Source organism: Antechinus flavipes, chromosome 4 (assembly GCF_016432865.1).
Source record: "Antechinus flavipes isolate AdamAnt ecotype Samford, QLD, Australia chromosome 4, AdamAnt_v2, whole genome shotgun sequence".
Classification (NCBI taxonomy): Eukaryota; Metazoa; Chordata; class Mammalia; order Dasyuromorphia; family Dasyuridae; genus Antechinus; species Antechinus flavipes.
The window spans coordinates 149,554,222-149,571,877 of NC_067401.1; the positions used below are offsets into that span (position 1 = coordinate 149,554,222).

At 36.2% G+C, this 17,656-nt stretch overlaps 1 protein-coding gene across 1 annotated transcript in view; it reads right to left on the bottom strand.

The window, feature by feature from the left end:
• GPRC5C (G protein-coupled receptor class C group 5 member C) overlaps positions 1 to 7,280 on the bottom strand; it is a 40,188-nt gene extending 32,908 nt beyond the window's left edge. Inside the window, exon 1 of the mRNA XM_051995172.1 lies at positions 7,181 to 7,280. The gene's annotated coding sequence lies outside the window, so the exon portion shown is untranslated. The remainder of the gene's footprint in view (positions 1 to 7,180) is intronic.
• Between the last annotated feature and the right edge of the window lie 10,376 nt (positions 7,281 to 17,656).

A 17,656-nucleotide genomic window follows, 5' to 3' on the forward strand; every position in this document is an offset into this window, starting at 1 on the left:
ACATCTAGGCTCTTTTACTACCACCACTCATCATCTCCTCCTTTATCCATATTTATTACCATATCTAGATCATCCTAGCAGTTATTATCTACCAATCTCCAGGACTTTCTCTGAATTCAGTGTCTGACTGCTCTCCTTCTCCATTTCAACCTGTGGTCTTAAAATAGGAGGCTTCAACAAATATGATGTTTTCTCAGATACATATTCAACTCCAGCTACCCCCTGATCATACACTTGATCTTGTCATCATGGCCAGAACTGAACAGAGCAAGCCAGGGACAGAAGAACCAGGGAGTAAACAGAGGTTTAATTAATTTTAGAGTAAGGAAAACACTTGCAAGCTGAATCTCCCATCTCCTGAGAAGGAGAGCTTAATATGCTGTGGCAAAGGCAGGAGTATATACCTAAAAAACCACAAGTAGGCTGGACCATGACACAATCATTCTTAGGTCTTGAGTAACAGCAAGTTCATGTAGGAAAAAGACAACATTTCTAGGTCTTATGAGAACATTCTTTAAGCTAATCATCTTCCAGATCATTGAGTCTTGTGATTGTTCAGTGGGGTATAGAATCAGAATTAGCTTGGTGAGAACAGGAGTACAGTATCTGCTTTGGTTTACTTGGCAACTACAAGAAAAGAATTGTTAGCATGTCAAGAGATGTGATAGATGATTCTTGGGTCCTTGGGAAATAGTGGAAGCTCTAATAAATCTAAGCAGGAATTGAATAATAGGAAAATCACAAATCTCTCAGTGAATACCTGGTTCTGGTCAAAGCAATACACTTTCCAGAAGGTGAGATCATTCAGAGCCTCACAGATTGTTGTTAGGCCAAGCTCAAGGGCTAGACTGTTTGCTGAGCTTTAGTAGGTATCTTCAAATATTTTGATACCCATAAGTGTTCATCTCCACAAACTCAGAAATTCTTTTATCCAATGATAATATTTTATCATTCCATCTCTCCTTATATTTTACTCCTAAATCTATTTTTTTTAAACCACTGTAATCTTGCACCTTCCTAGGCAATCACACTGACTCAGGCTATACTTTTCTGTACTCCTTAAAAAAAATCATTTCTATATTTTTCTGTTATACATGTACATTAATTTTTTTAAATACACATTTCTTTGTGAATCATGTTGGGAGAGAAAAATCAGAACAAAAGGGAAAAACCACAAGAGAAGAAAAATAGCAGAAGAAAAAAGGGAAAAAAGAATATGTATAACATGTGTTGATTTATATCCATTCTCCATAGTTCTCTCTCTAGGTGCAGATGGTTTTCTATCCACAGTTTATTGGCATTGCCTTGGATCACTGAATTGCTGAGAAGAACCAGTCTTCATAGTTGAGCACTGCACAAACTTGCTGTTACCGTGTACAATGCATTCCTGGTTATACTTGTTTTGCTCAGCATCAGTTCCTGTAAATTTTTCCATTTCCTTTACTCTTAAATCTTGTGCATCCTTCCCTATTGTCACTCACATTTTACCAAACTTCAGCTTTAGATTACTTCTATCCTCTGTCTCCTTTGTTCCCATTCACATATGCCAATACATCTCAAGTAGATCTTCCCTGCAGAAAGACAATCTTTCTATTCCCCCTAAATTTCTCTATTCCACTCACAAACATGGCTCTTCTAAATCTTTTCTTCAACTCTCAAGACTCCTACTCAATTCTTCACTTAAAGAAAAATGAAGATTATTCACTTTGAATTTCCCCTTCTTCACTTCTCATCTCATATACCTATGATATTAACCCCCTCTACTTCCTCCTTCATCTCTGTCTCACATGAAGAGGTGGCCTTTTTCTTTCTTTTCCAAGACCCAGTACCTCTACATGTTGATCCTGTCTATATTCCCTCCTCTCTTAACCAACAGGTCATTCCATTATGATCTGTCCACTTCTAAACTTCAGTCTATCTATCTATTATTCCCTTCCCTCCTTTCTACAGCCTTGAATCAGCCATTCTTAAAACAACTTCCTTGGATCCCTTCATCTCCTTTTAATTATCATTCTATATCTCTCCTCCCTTTCTTAACTAAATTCTTTGAAAAAAAATTAAATTTGTTAGTTCTCTCATCCCCTTTAAACAGCACAAAGTCTGACTTCTTACCTCATCCTTCAGCTAAAACTATACTCTACAAAGTTACCGGAATCTGAGTTACTGAATTAAGTGGCCTTTTCTCAATCCTCATCCAGTTCACCCTCTCAACATTTGCCACTGTTGACCAACTTCTCCTTTTAAACACTCTCTTCTTTCTGGATTTTAGTGACAGTATGCTTTCTTGCTTCTCCTAGTAATCTGATCATTCCTTCACACTCTCCATTGCTGAATCATCAGCTATGTCACACTCACTAACTGTGGGTGCCTCTCAATGCTCTTTCTTACTCCTCTTCTCTTTTCCCTTTTAACTTTCTCACATGATAATCTTATCCACTCTCAAGAGGTAATATCTCCATACAGATGATCTGTATATCTAATTAGTCTCCCAAGCTCCAGGATTCCATTACCAGCTACCAATAGGTGGGTGGACATTTCTAACTGGTTTTCCACAGGCATCTCAAACTCAACATGTCTAAAACAGAATGATTATCTTTCCTCTTAAACTCTCTTTGAACATCCCTCGATGGTAAAGTGGATAGATACCGATCCTGAAGTCAGGAAACTCTTTCTGAGTTCAGATAAGGCTTCAGTTCATTTACCATGGACAAGTCACTTAACCCTATTCACCTCAGTTTCATTGGAAAATGAGCCAGAGAAGGAATTTCTGCCTAGAAAACTCTAAACAGGGTCATGAAAAATCAGACATGACTGAAACAACTAAATAAAAGTATTACTCTTTAGTATAATACAATCTGTCATTTCTATCTCCAAGTCTCTCATATATATACTTTCTGATTTAGATCTGCTCTTCCTTTTGCCTGGCCTAATACAACAAAATCTTAATTGTCCCCTCTCCCTAGAGTCTCTCCTCACTCTAATTCAACTTTTACCCACAAACCAAGTGATTTTCCTAAGATCCAAGTCAACCATCTACTCAATAAACTCCAAGGGCCCCCTTATTGCTTCTGGATTATATAAACTCCTCTGTTTGGCATTTAAAGCCTGTCACAATCTGGCTCAAGTCTCCTTTTCCAGGCTTACTGTACAATATGTTCCGGTCATACTGGCTTACTTGCTATCCCTCACACAAGACATTCCACCTCTCCTTGGAGGCAGCTAGGCAGGCACAGTAGGTAGAGTGCTGGATCCGGAATCAGGAAGAAGGAGTCCAAATCTGACCTCTGACTATGCTTATTAGCTGGATGACTCAGGGCAAAGTTTCCCATTCCTTTTATGCCTCCTTTTCCTCAATTGTAAAACAGGATAACAATAGCATCTATCAGGGTTCTGTGAAAATAGAATGAGATAACATCAGTCCTCTCTTAAGTCTCAGCTATGATTCTGGTTGTTTTTTATGCTTTTGTTAGTATGGGTTTCATTTAGTGCTTTTTTTTTTTTCCCCCCTGTCTCCTAAAGCTCAGGGAAAGTGCCTTGGCTTCCTTCAAGACTTGTTCTAGTACCCTGTTCCATCAGAGTCTACCCAGTTGCTTGTTCTGTCCCCTCTAAAATTCTTTTTTAATCTGCTCTATAGGTACCTATTAAATAGGTAACATGTTCGAATTTGCTTTTCCATTGTGGGGGAGGGGTGGGAACAGGTCTTGTGATTTGGAAATTGCTAGTGAGAAACTTCCTTTACCAATTGCTGATAGAACCTGAGATTGATAATCTTCCCTAAAGCAATCTGCTTTTCCAGAATCACATAACTAATGTATGATGTTGATCTTCCTGACCTTTGAATCAGCTTTATATCCCCTATGTATAGGAGTAATTTAATAAATGTTTCTTTAATTGTGTGATGATCAGTTGTGATGGACTTGGCTCTTTTCAACAATCAGGTGGCAATTTCAATAAACTTGTGATGGAAAGTACCATCTTCAGAGAGAGAACTATGAACATCAAAGCATAGTATTTTCACTTTTTTTGTTGCTTGCTTGTCCCCCTCCTCCCCACTTCCTGTGTTTTTTTTTCTTTTCTTTTTGATCTGATTTTTTATTTTTTTTAATGCAGGAATATCAAAATATGTTTAGACCTACATCAGATTGCTGGCTGTTTTGGGGAAGGGAGAGGGGAGTGAGAGGGAAACAATTTTGGAACACAATGTTTTGCAAAGATGAATGTTGAAAACTATATTTGCCTGTATATGGAAAAATAAAATACTATTAAAATAAAAATAAATAATTTTTCTTGAATCTAGTATGTGGGAGAGGCAGTATAATTGAGATCAAAGAGCAGTATCTCTGATAGTGCATGAGGGACTATGGAGAGGTCAATTAATTGCTCTGGGCTTCAATTATCTAATTTGTAAAATATGAGGGTGGAACTAGATGAGATCCATAAGATCCCTTCTAGCTTCTGTCCTGTGATCCCATGAGTCCAGGGGGGTTGGATTTGTACTGACAGATGAATAGGATTATATAGCAGGTGTTGATGTGGGGGTGGGGCATTCAGGGTGGGGGAATAGTGTAATCAAAAGCTATTCAGGAGGAGGGAATAGTTTGCTAGGAGAGAGAGTGGATTGGAAGCCAAAAGTCAGACAGGTTGGAATCAGATCTTGGAGAACCTTGGTTGCCAGGCTGAGGAATTTTTACTTAATTCACAATAGGAAGCCAGGGAAGATTTTTGGGCCTTCGGGGAGGAAGAGGTGGGCAAGCATGGAATCATACAAATTGTCCTTTTAGGAAAATTAAGCCGGCAGCAGTATATAGGTTGGATTAGAAGGAAGGCAATTATGAGAGAGGACTTGAACTAGAATGGTTTTGGAAGAAAGGAGAGGGGAAGAGGGATACAAAATGGATAAATTTAGTAATACTTGACAATTGAATATGGAGCAAAGGAGAAGACAATAGTTTTATTTTCATGTGTATGTAACTTGTCTCTTCAATTAGACTTTAAATCTCTGAAAGGCAAGAATTCTGTCTCATACTTTTCTCATCCTTATATTATAATAATAACTCACAATTATGTAGAATTTTTAGATTTACAAAGCACTTTTCTTACAACCAACCAACTGGTGAAGGAGGTAGGACAATAATGATAAGAACTATAATTTACCTAGCATTTTGAGGCTTTTGGAGAGTGTTTATTTTTTCCCAACAGTCCTCTAAGATATATGCTATTACCATTTTACAGATAAGCTAATTGACTTGCCCAGGGTCACACAACTAAGTAAGTCTCAGAGCCTGGATTTGAGTCTGTAATGAATTCATATTCACTATAACACACATTTACTTTACACATTCCTTCTGGAAGAGGACCTTGACATCAGACAGGTAATAGTCATTCAGTAAAGAAACACATTGTTGGTTCAAATCTGACCTCAAATACTTACCAATTACCAGCTGTGTGACCTTAGGCAAACCACTTAACCCCAATTGCCCCAAAAACCAAAAAGATTTTGACTTAGAAGTAGATAGAGTGCTAGATTTTTCTAAGATGTAGAAAGAAGGTGAGTTCTGTAGAGTAGAATCAGCATTTGATTTGGATTTAGATTTGTTGAGTTCAAATCCCAGATGTGCTAAAATTTAGGGAAAAATAATTTTGGGGGGGTTTCATGTGCAAAATAAGGGTGTTAGCACAAGGGCAGCTAGATGGTGCCTTGTGCACAAAGTGCCAGGTCTAGAGTTGGGAAAACTCACTTTCTGAGTTCGAATGTGGCTTCAGATGCTTCCTAGCTGTGTGACCCTCTTAAATAATTTCACCTGATTTGCCTTAGCTTCCTAATCTGTAAAGTGACCTGGAGAAGAAAATGGCAAACCACTCTAGTATCTTTGCCAAGAAAATCCCCAAATGGGGTCATGATGAGTCATATACCATTGAAATGACTGAACAACTTTTTAGACTCTAAATCCTGTGATGTGTTTCGGTTACTCTAGATTGGAGAGCAGAACTAACTTGATTAGATATTTCAGGGATTGCTAAAAACTGTTTGGGGAATAGGGGAAGCAATGTGAGTGTGGGATGGAGCTAAACCAGGCCTACAACAAAACTTCATCCCTAGGCAGACAAGCTTGAGTAATTGGTGTAGGTGTAGGGCCCTGGATCTCTTGTCTATGCCCCCAGCTCCTTAGTTACAGAAACTAAAAGAGGCAGTTGTTGCACTGATTATAATTATCTCATATTTTTAAGTGCTTTTTCACAGCAGTGTATATATTGCTATTCAGTTGTTTTCGGTTGTATCTTGCTCTTCTGACCCCATTTGGAATTTTCTTGGCAAAGATACTGGAGTGATTTGCAATTTCCTTCTACAGTTCATTTTCCAGATAGGAAACTGAGGCAAATAAGGTGAGATACATATACAGCTAGAAAGTATCTGAGGCCAGATTTAAGCTAAAAAAAAATGAGTATTCCTGACTTCAAGCTAGCCACTCTATTCACTGCACCACCTTAGCTGATGTGTGTGTGTGCACATGCACATATATGGCATATGTATATGTGTATAAATATATACATATATGCACATACATTATTATTATTTTCTTTTTATAGATGAAGACACCAAGATCCAAAAAATCACACACTTAACTTTCCAGTATCATATTGATAGTGACATGGTTAGTTGATCACTAGTGGAGCTCAGGTTTTCATGTTCCTCGTCTGGTGTTCTTTCATTATACAAATTTGTGGTACAAACCTGATTTCTGGCTCATAGGAATAACCATATGGTTGCTCACTCCAGTTCTTCCTTCTTTGGCTTAATGGAGACTGGAGATGGACTCAATCTCAAGACAGGACAGTGCCAAAGTAAGACTATATTACTGCAATAATATAGAGCTCTTTCCTCCCTCCCCCTGCTTCTGTCTCCTAACAATCCTTAAGTCTGTAATATTCAGTTCTTCAGGGGCCACGTCTACAGTAGTCATATCCTTTCTGGTCTTGCCATTCCCCTAAAGCAGTCATTTGATGACATCATTCTGCTCAGAGCCAGCTTTCTGGATGGTTTGGGGGCAGTGGACATCACACCATACACGGTTTTGAGAAACGTCCTACCTCTAACACCCTGATCTCAGATTTGAACCCACAGGGTGCAATAATACAATGGAGACAAAGCGGGGAGGCAAGTCCGGGGGTTGACACTCACCTCTGGGGGTCTGGATTCCCAGGGTTTCCAGCTTCAGCTGCTCCAGAAGCTACTTGGCCCAATTGGTGAGGCTGGATCCATCCTCTTCCCTCCAAGCCTCAGCAGCGGTATCAGGTGAAAGCTGGTGGAAACACAGCTATTCTGGGAACATGATGGAACTCCAGGAAGTCTGGCCCCAGCTGAAATTTCAAACCTTTTTTCCCCTCCCCGACACAATGTAGAAGAGTTCAGGTTATTCTGCAAAGCCAAAGAATTATAGATGTCAAGTTCGAGGGGCTGAAAAGCAGCTGTGATTGTGTCTGAGAAGCCACCTGGCAAAGGAGCTGGAGTGCTGATCTTGTAGCCAGGAGAATCTGGATTCAGGTCCTGCCTGAGTAAGGTTGGGCAATTTACTTAATCTGCTAGTTTGACAGCTCTCAGCCAGAGGTGTACAAGGGGATCATCCATCTGTTTGTCTGTCTGTCTGACGATCAGTCCTCAGCTACCATCTCATTTGTCTGTCACCTACCTTTTTATCATTGTCTATAATCGTTCGCTCTCTCATCTGTTTATACATTTTTGTCACTTATCTTTCTATCAGTCTATCATCTGTCTATCACCTCTCTATTGAACTATATCTATCTGTCTAAATTAACCATCCATTGACCCAGCGTTTTGTATTAGGCAGTTTCAAGTGGTTATTGGATGCATGTATTGAATATAGGGACCTGGCAACATCCATTTCTATCTTCCAACACTCATACTCTGTGATCTTGAACTAAGAACTTACCTGCTTTGGTCCTCCTTTTCTTTATCTCTAAAAGAACTTTCCTGCTCTGGCCCTCCTTTTCTTTATCTCTAAAAGAACTTTCCTGCTCTGGCCCTACTTTTCTTTATCTCTAAAATGTAAGGATTGTACTAAAGGCCTTTCCAAGCCTAGATCCATAATCTTGAGCTTGTGATGTGATTATATAACTTGAGAAGTATAAATGTTATAAATAATAAAAAATTATTTGAAAGTTTGACCGCTTAAATTTATTTTGTACTTATTGGGTTTTGTGAATTTTAAACAATATATTTTCATTTTAACATGCATTGATTGCATATGTGGCAATTTCTATATAATGCTTTGTCATGTTTGTTGATTGGTTAGAGGTCCTCTTTATTGGCCATGTCAGTTATTTCATCTATCACTATTAAACTTTCCTTATGTATCAAAACCTTGTTCTTTTTTAAAATAATTTTTATTCATTTTAAATTTAAATACAAAATGAGAAAAGAAAAAAAAGAATATTTCCATGTACACAGCAGAATACAGGAGAAGATTCAGTATAAAACAATAAATTTTCATTTCAAGAAAACCTACATAATAAATATTCTACATTGTTTTCAAAGTTACTCAGCTTTTCTTTGCTTTCTTCCAGGTTTTTTTTGGTTGTTGTTGTTCTCTACATGTTTTATTCTCTCTACATGTTTTATTCTCTCTACTTGTTTTACTTTATTTCTCCCCACCCCACCCTCGAGACGACTACAATTAAATAGGGATATATGTATGTGTATACATGCATATACACACATACATATACATAAATATCTATAAATATACATAAATATACTTATATATACATATATATGTAAAATTTTATTATGTATATTTCCTCATGTCATCTCTTTTTCTGGAGTAAAACCTTATTCTTTGATATTCTTTGATTTTAAGATTAGGATTTCAGATGTAATCCTTTCAGTCACTGAGCAGTAGCTAAGGAAAGTTTTCACAAAAATAAAAAAACCAACTGGATTAATGTATATATAGCACAAGATGGTGGTTATGTTGAATTATTGTAAGAAACACTTCAATATTTAAACATTTTAAATAATATACATTTCAAAAAAATTTATTAGTTTGTACCATTTATTAAAGCTTAAAACTCTACCAAGACTTTTGGGACATTGTGTGTGTGTGTAAGATTTAGTTATATACAAATATATATATGCATACAGAAATAAAAAGTTTTAAATGTAATAGAAAGTCAGACATACATAAATAGATGGATAGACATATAAAGAGTTTATTAAATGCTTACTATGTATCAGGCAATGTTCTAAACTCTGGGAATAAAATATAAGCAAGCAAGACAATTCCTGCCCTCAAGGGTTCTGTGTTTTGATAGGAGAAGACATTAGATGAGGAAGTGAAGTAGAGGCTTGATTCTGGTCAAAGTTTACCTATGAGTGCCCAGAGTAGTTCTGGGGGCCAATCCCAATCCAAGTTTTGAGTGAGGAGGAGAAGGGGGATGATGGCAAGAAAGAAATATTTTATAGTTCTTCTGTTCTAGACTATATACTCCATGAGGACAGAGAGTACATGTTATGTTAATTTCTTAATTTTCCTAGCTGTGAATACAGTAGGAACTGAATGTTTATTAAATGAAGAATCACAGAGACATTAAGCACAATAATTCTTCCATATCTCATCTCTGTTCCTACCTACTTAGTCACTTTTTTTTCCACACAGGGAAGATAGGAAGGAAACAATCATTTATTAAGCACCAACTATATTCCAGACAGTATGCTAAATCCTTTCCAAATATTAACTCATTTGATTATCACAACAACACTGTGATAAGTACTATTATTATCTTCATTTAACAGGTAAGGAAACTCAGATAGAGATTTAGCCAGAGTCACAAAGCTAGTAAATGTCTGACATGAGATTGGAATTCAAGTTATAACAATTCTCATTTTAATTCAATGGCAATGTTCCCTCTAATTTTTTTTTTTTTTTTAAAGTTGTGAAGATCTAGAATGGAAATGGATCTCAAAAGGCATTTGCTGGAATGCCTCCATTTTATAGATAAAGAAATTGTGAATAAGGAAGGTTGAGTAACTTTCCCAAGATCTCTCAGGTGATAGTACCAGAGATGAAATGTGAACCTTGATGTGGTCTTGATCTAAGTAGCCTTCTTACAGTATCACACTATTTTCCAGGATGATGGTATTTAGAAACAATGAAGTCTAATAATAGATGAATATGGTTTCATTTTATTACTCTGTTATAATCAAATAAAAATAATGTCTTAAAATAAAATACTATATTAAACCAGTTGGTTGTTGTCTGTCATTCTCAAAGAGGACCAAAATGGCATCACTATGTTGAGGGTCAAGATATATCAACTGTGGCTGATCAGACCAATATAAGTTTGGAAGGCTCTACCACAAATTGGGTACAAATAGATTATATGAACATTTGGGGTGGAAATGGCTCTAAATTTGCAAACCTCACATTTCTTTTGAGCTGCTATAATTCTGTTTTCTCATTGAGCACAGTGCCTTTTTTGATGTGAGCACAAAATACTAGGATCTCCTGTTTTCCAATCCATTCCTAAATTCTTCAGACAGATTTTCAGTATCTTGTATTACTTCTTCTGACCTCTGTGTGATTGCTTTCCTTGTCCAAGTTCTGCTGAGAATAAAATTCCAATGAGCTGGCCATGTTGTTTTAAATGCCCAATATATATTTGCCTAAAAGACTTCTATATTATATTATAATAAAATAGACTATATTATACTATAGTATTATTATACTGTATTGTAATACATTAATATATGTAATATATTATATATTATAAACACATAAAACAAAGTTAATAATGAGACATATAATAGTAATCATTGTACTACTTGACCACTTGGTGTAAATTATAAATTACTTTTATTGGCTACATAAAATTAACATTAAGCAATAAATCCCTGGGGTTAGGAAAAGGGAAGGTATGGTGGAACTGAGAAAAGCAAGAAGCTAAAGTCTCTGAAGGTTTATGGTTTGAGGGATTTAGGATTTATTTTTTCCCATTAGGGAGTATCTCTAACTTAACTGTTCCAGGATCTGGGAGCCATAGGCTATTTTTTCCTTTTAATCTCCCCATCTAGGCAGTTCATCAACCCCAAAGGGAGAGAGGGATCTGGAAGAATTGGTCACTATTCCACTTTCTCCCTTGAGCTTGAAATCAAGGCTGCCCCAATGAGATCTTTTAATAGATTGACAACTTTTATAGTTGAGTAGAGACAGCTACTCTGCCTTTAGCAAAACCTGGGTTAAAGCTGCCCTGACTTCCAGCATTTGGAGATGGCCAAATACCAAAGCTAAGGGCTTCTCATAAGTCCAGGATGGAGAAATAAGCATGCTTGACTATCTGGGTCTCTAAGTCTTTACTAGCTCTAGAGTCAGGAGTTCAGGAGGAGTTAAATTACCTCATCAGACACTGATAATGGGCAAGTTACCCAACCTTTTTCTGCTTCAATTTCCTCATCTATAAAATGAGGATAATAATAGCATCTATTTCCTGGAGTTGTTGTGAGGATCAATGAGATGATATTTGTAAAATACTTTGCAAATCTTTAAAAAAATTTACAAAAATGCTAGTAATTGGTATTATCAACAGAAATTCTTAACCTTTTTCATGTGTTTATCATGCCTATGGACCCCTTCTCAGATTAATATTTTTAAATATATAAAATAAAAATACATAGAATTACAAATAAAATCAATTACATTGAAATCCAGTTATCTATCTCTCTATCTATCTATCTATATATTTATATTTAAAGTCAATCCCTAGTTAAGAATTTCTGCCTTAGAGGAACCTGAGAACAACCAATTATCCAGTTTTCATCTTTTTACCTAGCATAACTTCTTTTCCTTTCCATGGTTGTTGTTTGTGCTTCCTTCTTGAAGAGGACCCTGACATCAGGGAGAGGTGTCCATGATATACAAGTGAATTGGATTTAAGTGAGAAGGGGCTGTACTAAGTCTCCAGGCTCACTCTCAGCTGGAGGCATCTGGATCCAGTGGGGAGACTTTGCCCTGATGCAATGGGAGACCTATGTCTTTTTCATACAAAGCTGGAAGCCCTCAGACCTTGAGTCCAATATTTCTCCTACATTGCCTAAAATTATACTGATTAAAGATTCTCCATGCAAGCTTTAATGCTAAACATTAAGGGAATTTTCATGGAGAGAAAAAGGAATGATAGTTTGGGGTTCAGAGGGCACTTGGGGCATGGCTGAGGTGAGGGGAACCAGTTAAATTGTTTGGACCTTTGGAAAATTCTGGTTGGGGGTAAGGTAAAAAGGTAGGAGGAGCCTAGAAACAGATTGCACATTTAAATTTATCCTGTTCCTTCATGCCTTTACCCCAAAGGCCAAGTAAAGTTACTTTTTAACCTGAGTCTAGTCACACCTTCAATACACAAAACTCACTCATTCTTAGTGTATTAGAGTGGTGAAATCAGGAAACCCATTAGTCTGATTTAGCTCTCCTCATATGGAAACTTGGGGATCCAAGACTAGTCAACTGGAGTTTTACAAGAGTAATTTCTGTGATCTGTTCACGGTTTTGCCTCACCAGGAACACGTCCTATGGTATTTCTTAATATTTTCTGGAGAACTAAAATACCAAGGGACAAAGGTAAGTAGGAGGCTAATCATAATATTTGAAGGCTCTTTCCTTTAGTCAGTAAGCATTTATTGTTGTCCTTTCAGTCTTGTCTGCGAAGAAAACCCCAAATGGAATATAATTCCATTTGGGGTTTTCTTGGGAAGAGATACTAAAGGGACTTGTCATTTTCTTCTCCAACTCATTTTACAAATGAGGAAACTGAGGCAAATTAAGGTAAGTGACTTGTTGAGGGTCATATCTATGGCCAGATTTAAACTTAGCAAGAATCTTTTTGATTCCAAGCCCAGTACTCTATCCACTGTGTCATCAAATTGCCAGTAAGCATTTATTGAGTACCAACTATATACTAAGACCCTATGCTTAAAACTGGGGATCCAAAGGAAAGCAAAAGGTTCCCACCCCCAAAGAGCTCACAATAGTATGGGGAAGACAATAAATAAACAAAATATGTACAAATAAACATATACAAAATAAATAGGAAATATTTGACAGACTTTCACTTCCTTTTCTCTTGTGGTTTGCAATAGAATATAAATTCTTTGAGGGTAAATGTAGTCTTTCTGTTTATTTTTGAATTAGTGGATAGAGTGCTAGACTTGGAATTAGGAAGACTTTTCTTCATCTGGCTTCAAAGCTGTTTGACCCTGAGCAAGTCACTTAACCCTGTTTGCCTCAGTTTCCTTATCTGTAAAATAAACTGGAGAAGAAATTAGCAAACTTCTCCAGTATCTCTGTTAAGAAAATTCCAAATAGAGTCACTAAAAGTTGTACACACCTGAAAATGACTAAACAATAATACAGAACATGCAGTGGAGATACCTAAAAAGGCATTTGGAGATAGCAAACTGAAGATCTCCCATGCATGTGATTTTTCTAGTCTATTGCAATCTATTCAAAGATAATTTTCAACTACAATTTTAATGCTATGCTAAACATCTTTATTTCTTGTTCCCTTTCTTTATTCTCAGTCATGTGCTGGAAGATCATGTGCTTGGCAAGAGAGAAAGAGCCAGGCAGTTTCTGAAGAAATGAGGATAGGATAGGAGTACTGTGAAGGTCTCACTTGTCTTTCCTGTTACAGTTTGTCAAAAGCATAATTATTAGGAGAAAAAAGTCCATATTTGACAAGATTTTCTGAAAAAAAACAATTTAGAAGAAAACAGATTAGACCAATATCTAACACATAAATTATTGAGCTAAAGATGAATGAATATTAACCACCATACTACAAAAGCAATCAGAAAAGAAACAGATTAAGTACTTTACACAATTAGTGGAGAATGAGAATTTTTAACCAAACAAGGGATAGGGATGATCACAAAAGATAAAAATGATAATTTTGATTACATGAAAGATTTTACAAAAACAAAACCAATGCAACTAGAATTAGAAAAGAAGTGGTCAACTGGGGGGGGGGGTGGTATTTGCATAAAATATCTCTGATTACAGATCTGATATCCAAACTATATAGGAAACTAATATAAATATGTGAGACTTAAAGCCATTCTCCAATATATAATAAGAATTCAAAAGCTTATCCAACCAATCTGCTTCATGATTTCACTGTGGCCATCTTGCCATTTTCCCTATAGTTGGAACTTTATCCTTCAGCTGGACCTCTAAAAATCAGGCCTCCTTAGTCCCTAGAAAAATTAATTAAAGGGCTTTAGAACTCTTCCCCTGAGGCTGAGTTGTCACGATTGGTAAGTAAATAAGTGCACTCACCTTTCTTCTACATCCTGCACTCCAGACCAGTCCATACTTCACATTCCATCTAGTCACCCACCTGAAGCCTAGTAGCTTTACAGAAAATTCCTCTCCCTCATTTTACCTCCTGCTCTAGGCACAATAATCACATCAATACTGTCATTTCTTCTGGAAATGGCATGTCAGTCAGCTGTCCTATGGACCAACTCATTCTCATCCTCATCACAGAAAAAATGGTCACTACCATGACCCAAACTCCCTTCCTTTACTGCCACTCCCTTATATGCATTTTTCACTCTAATAAAATGTAAATTCTTCAAGAATCAGGATTGTTTCATTTTTTAAAACTGTATAGTCCTGGCATTGAGCATAATTCCCGAATCATAATAAACTCTTCATAAATATTTTTTCATTTATTCATTCAAAGGATATAAACAAGTAGATTTCAAAAATACAAAGTATTAACTATATGAAAGATTACTCCAAATCATTTATAAGAGAAAAGCAAAGAAAAACAACCCTGGGATTTTACCTCATGCTCAGCAAATTGGCAATGACAAAAGTTGAGAATAGTCAGCATTGAAAGGATTTTGGGAACACAGGCACATTAACACTATTGGAAGAGGTGTGGATTGATCTAATTATTCTTAAAAATAATATTATGGAATTATGCTAAGAAAATTACTAAAGTACCTGCATTTTTGACTCTGATATCCTACTCAGGCATAAAGCCCAAGAAGATCAATGATAAAGCACAAGTTCCATGCACAAAAAATATTCATATGATCACTCTTTGAAGTAGGGAACTGGAAACAAAATAAATGTCCACTAATTAAGGAGATGATTAAATGAATTACAGGACATGAATTATTGAAATACTTATTATTGTGCTATAAGAAATAATGAATATGAAAACATAGAAAAACAGAGGAAGAGATGATGATACAAAGTGAAGTAAACAACTAGGAAAACAATATACACAATATTATAATAATAAAGATGATGTAACTGGCAAGAACAATTAGCACATCAAAATGAATACTGTGAATTATAATAAATATGGATGGTCCCAAAGAAGGAAGATGAGAATGGACCTTTTTCACTTCTTTGGAAAGGTGTGTTATTAGGTATCGAACACTGCATATAAAGATTGATGTTTTGGTTACTTTTGCTGAGCTATTTTTGTTTTTTAAATTCTTTGTTAAAAGGAATGACCTTTAGGAAGAGGAAGGAAAGGATATATTAGGAAATGGTGATATAAAAATAAAAGATATTAATAAAAATTTAAATTAAAAAAAATTCTTTCTTCTCTAATAGTGTATTACATTTCAAAAACAGTTGTCCTGTACTTTCCAAAGCCCAGGTTTAAAACACCAGCCTATTCTGGGTTCTGGGTCTTATGCTGGGTGATGAAATATGACCCAGAACAGGCTTTGCTCACAAAGATCTCCTGCCACTATGCAGGAGATCAGAAGTTTCTTTTTGAAAAACCACATTCCCAATATCCATACTCTGTCACCTGAATCTGTCTTGGGGTATTTCTTCCCACCTCCAGCAAAATGTGTTAGTTGGATGTTTAAATTCCACAAATGATTTTGATTATTGTGCAAGGATTACACAAAACCAAATAAGGATTTAATAACTATATAGAAAGGCAGATAAGTGATACAATGGACCAGGAGGACCTGAATTCAAATATGACCTCAGACACTTATCTATCATCCTGGGCAAGTCATTTGATCCTGTTTGTCCAGTTTCCTCATCTGTAAAATGAGTTGGAAAAGAAAATGGAGAAATACCCTAGGATCTTTGTCAAGAAAACTCCAAATGAAATCACAAAGAGTTGGAAATGATTGCAAAAAAATTAGGTATGTGGATGCCTAGATAATATAGATTATTTAGTTTTTGGTTATTAGCAATTTCCTTTCCCAGTTCAAAACAGTTCCTGATTTTCCCCTCTCCTTATCACCCCCCTCCCCCCTCTTCCCCCCTTTCCTTCCCTTTTCCTTCTACTGCTGTGAAAACTTCAGAAGCTTAGTCTTTTTTGCAGGGAATTCTAATCTAACTTTGGTCCCCAGATTGAAAATGCTTCCTTTAACTTAAAAAGACTTATACAAACTGATGCAAAGTGTCATGAGCAGAACCAGGAAAATATTGTACACAATATTGGCCACATTGTATGATGATCAGCTATGATTGACTCAGCTTTTCTCAGCAATTTAATGCTCTAAGACAAGTACATATCCAAATATGTGTCCATAACCAAAGAACTGATGGACTCTGAATGCAGATTGAAGCAGATTTTTTTCATTTGCTTTATTCTTTCTTATGTTCCCTCCCCACCTTTGATCTGTTTCTTCTTTCACAACTGTGACTAATATGAAAACATATTTTATGTGGTTGCTTATGCATAAACTATATCAACTGCTTACCTTCATCAAAAGAGAGGAGGGGAGGGAAAAAAATTTAGAACTCAAAATCTTGTAAAAATGAATGCTAAAAATTTTCTGGTTGGGAGAAATGCTGTTGTTTTTTTAATTTTATTTTATTTTATTATAGCTTTTTATTTACAAGTTATATGCATGGGTGATTTTATAGCATTGACAATTGCCAAACCTTTTGTTCCAATTTTTCTCCTCTTTCCCCCCACCCCCTCCCCCAGATAGCAGGTTGACCAATACATGTTAAATATGTTAAAGTATAAATTAAATACAATATTAGTACACATGTATAAACAGTTATTTTGCTGTACGAAAAGAATTGGACTATGAAATAGTGTACAATTAGCCTGTGAAGGAAATCAAAAATGCAGGGGGACAAAAATAGAGAGATTGGGAATTCTATGCAATGGTTCATAGTCATCTCCCAGAGTTCTTTCACTGGGTGTAGCTGGTTCAACTCATTACTGCTCTATTGGAACTGATTTGGTTCATCTCATTGCTGAAGATGGCCACGTCCATCAGAATTGTTCACCATATAATATTGTTGTTGAAGTATATAATGATCTCCTGGTCCTGTTCATTTCACTCAGCATCAGTTCATGTAAGTCGGGAGAAATGCTGTTAACAAAAAAAGATTAAAAAATTAATTGTATCCCCAGTGTTTAGTACAGGCTTTACTCATAGTAGGTGCTTAATAAATGTTTATTGGATTTAAAAAAAAAAGGGAGGAAAATGCTTTCCTTAAAGGCTATGCTATCAGAACTCTGAATTGGTAGTTTCACTGAATACTGGATTCTTTCTCCACTCTTCATTCCCCAACAAACTCATAACCACCCTAATTTCCCTACATTAAATTAGCTGTTTTCATATTTTGAGTCAGAATGATCTTCC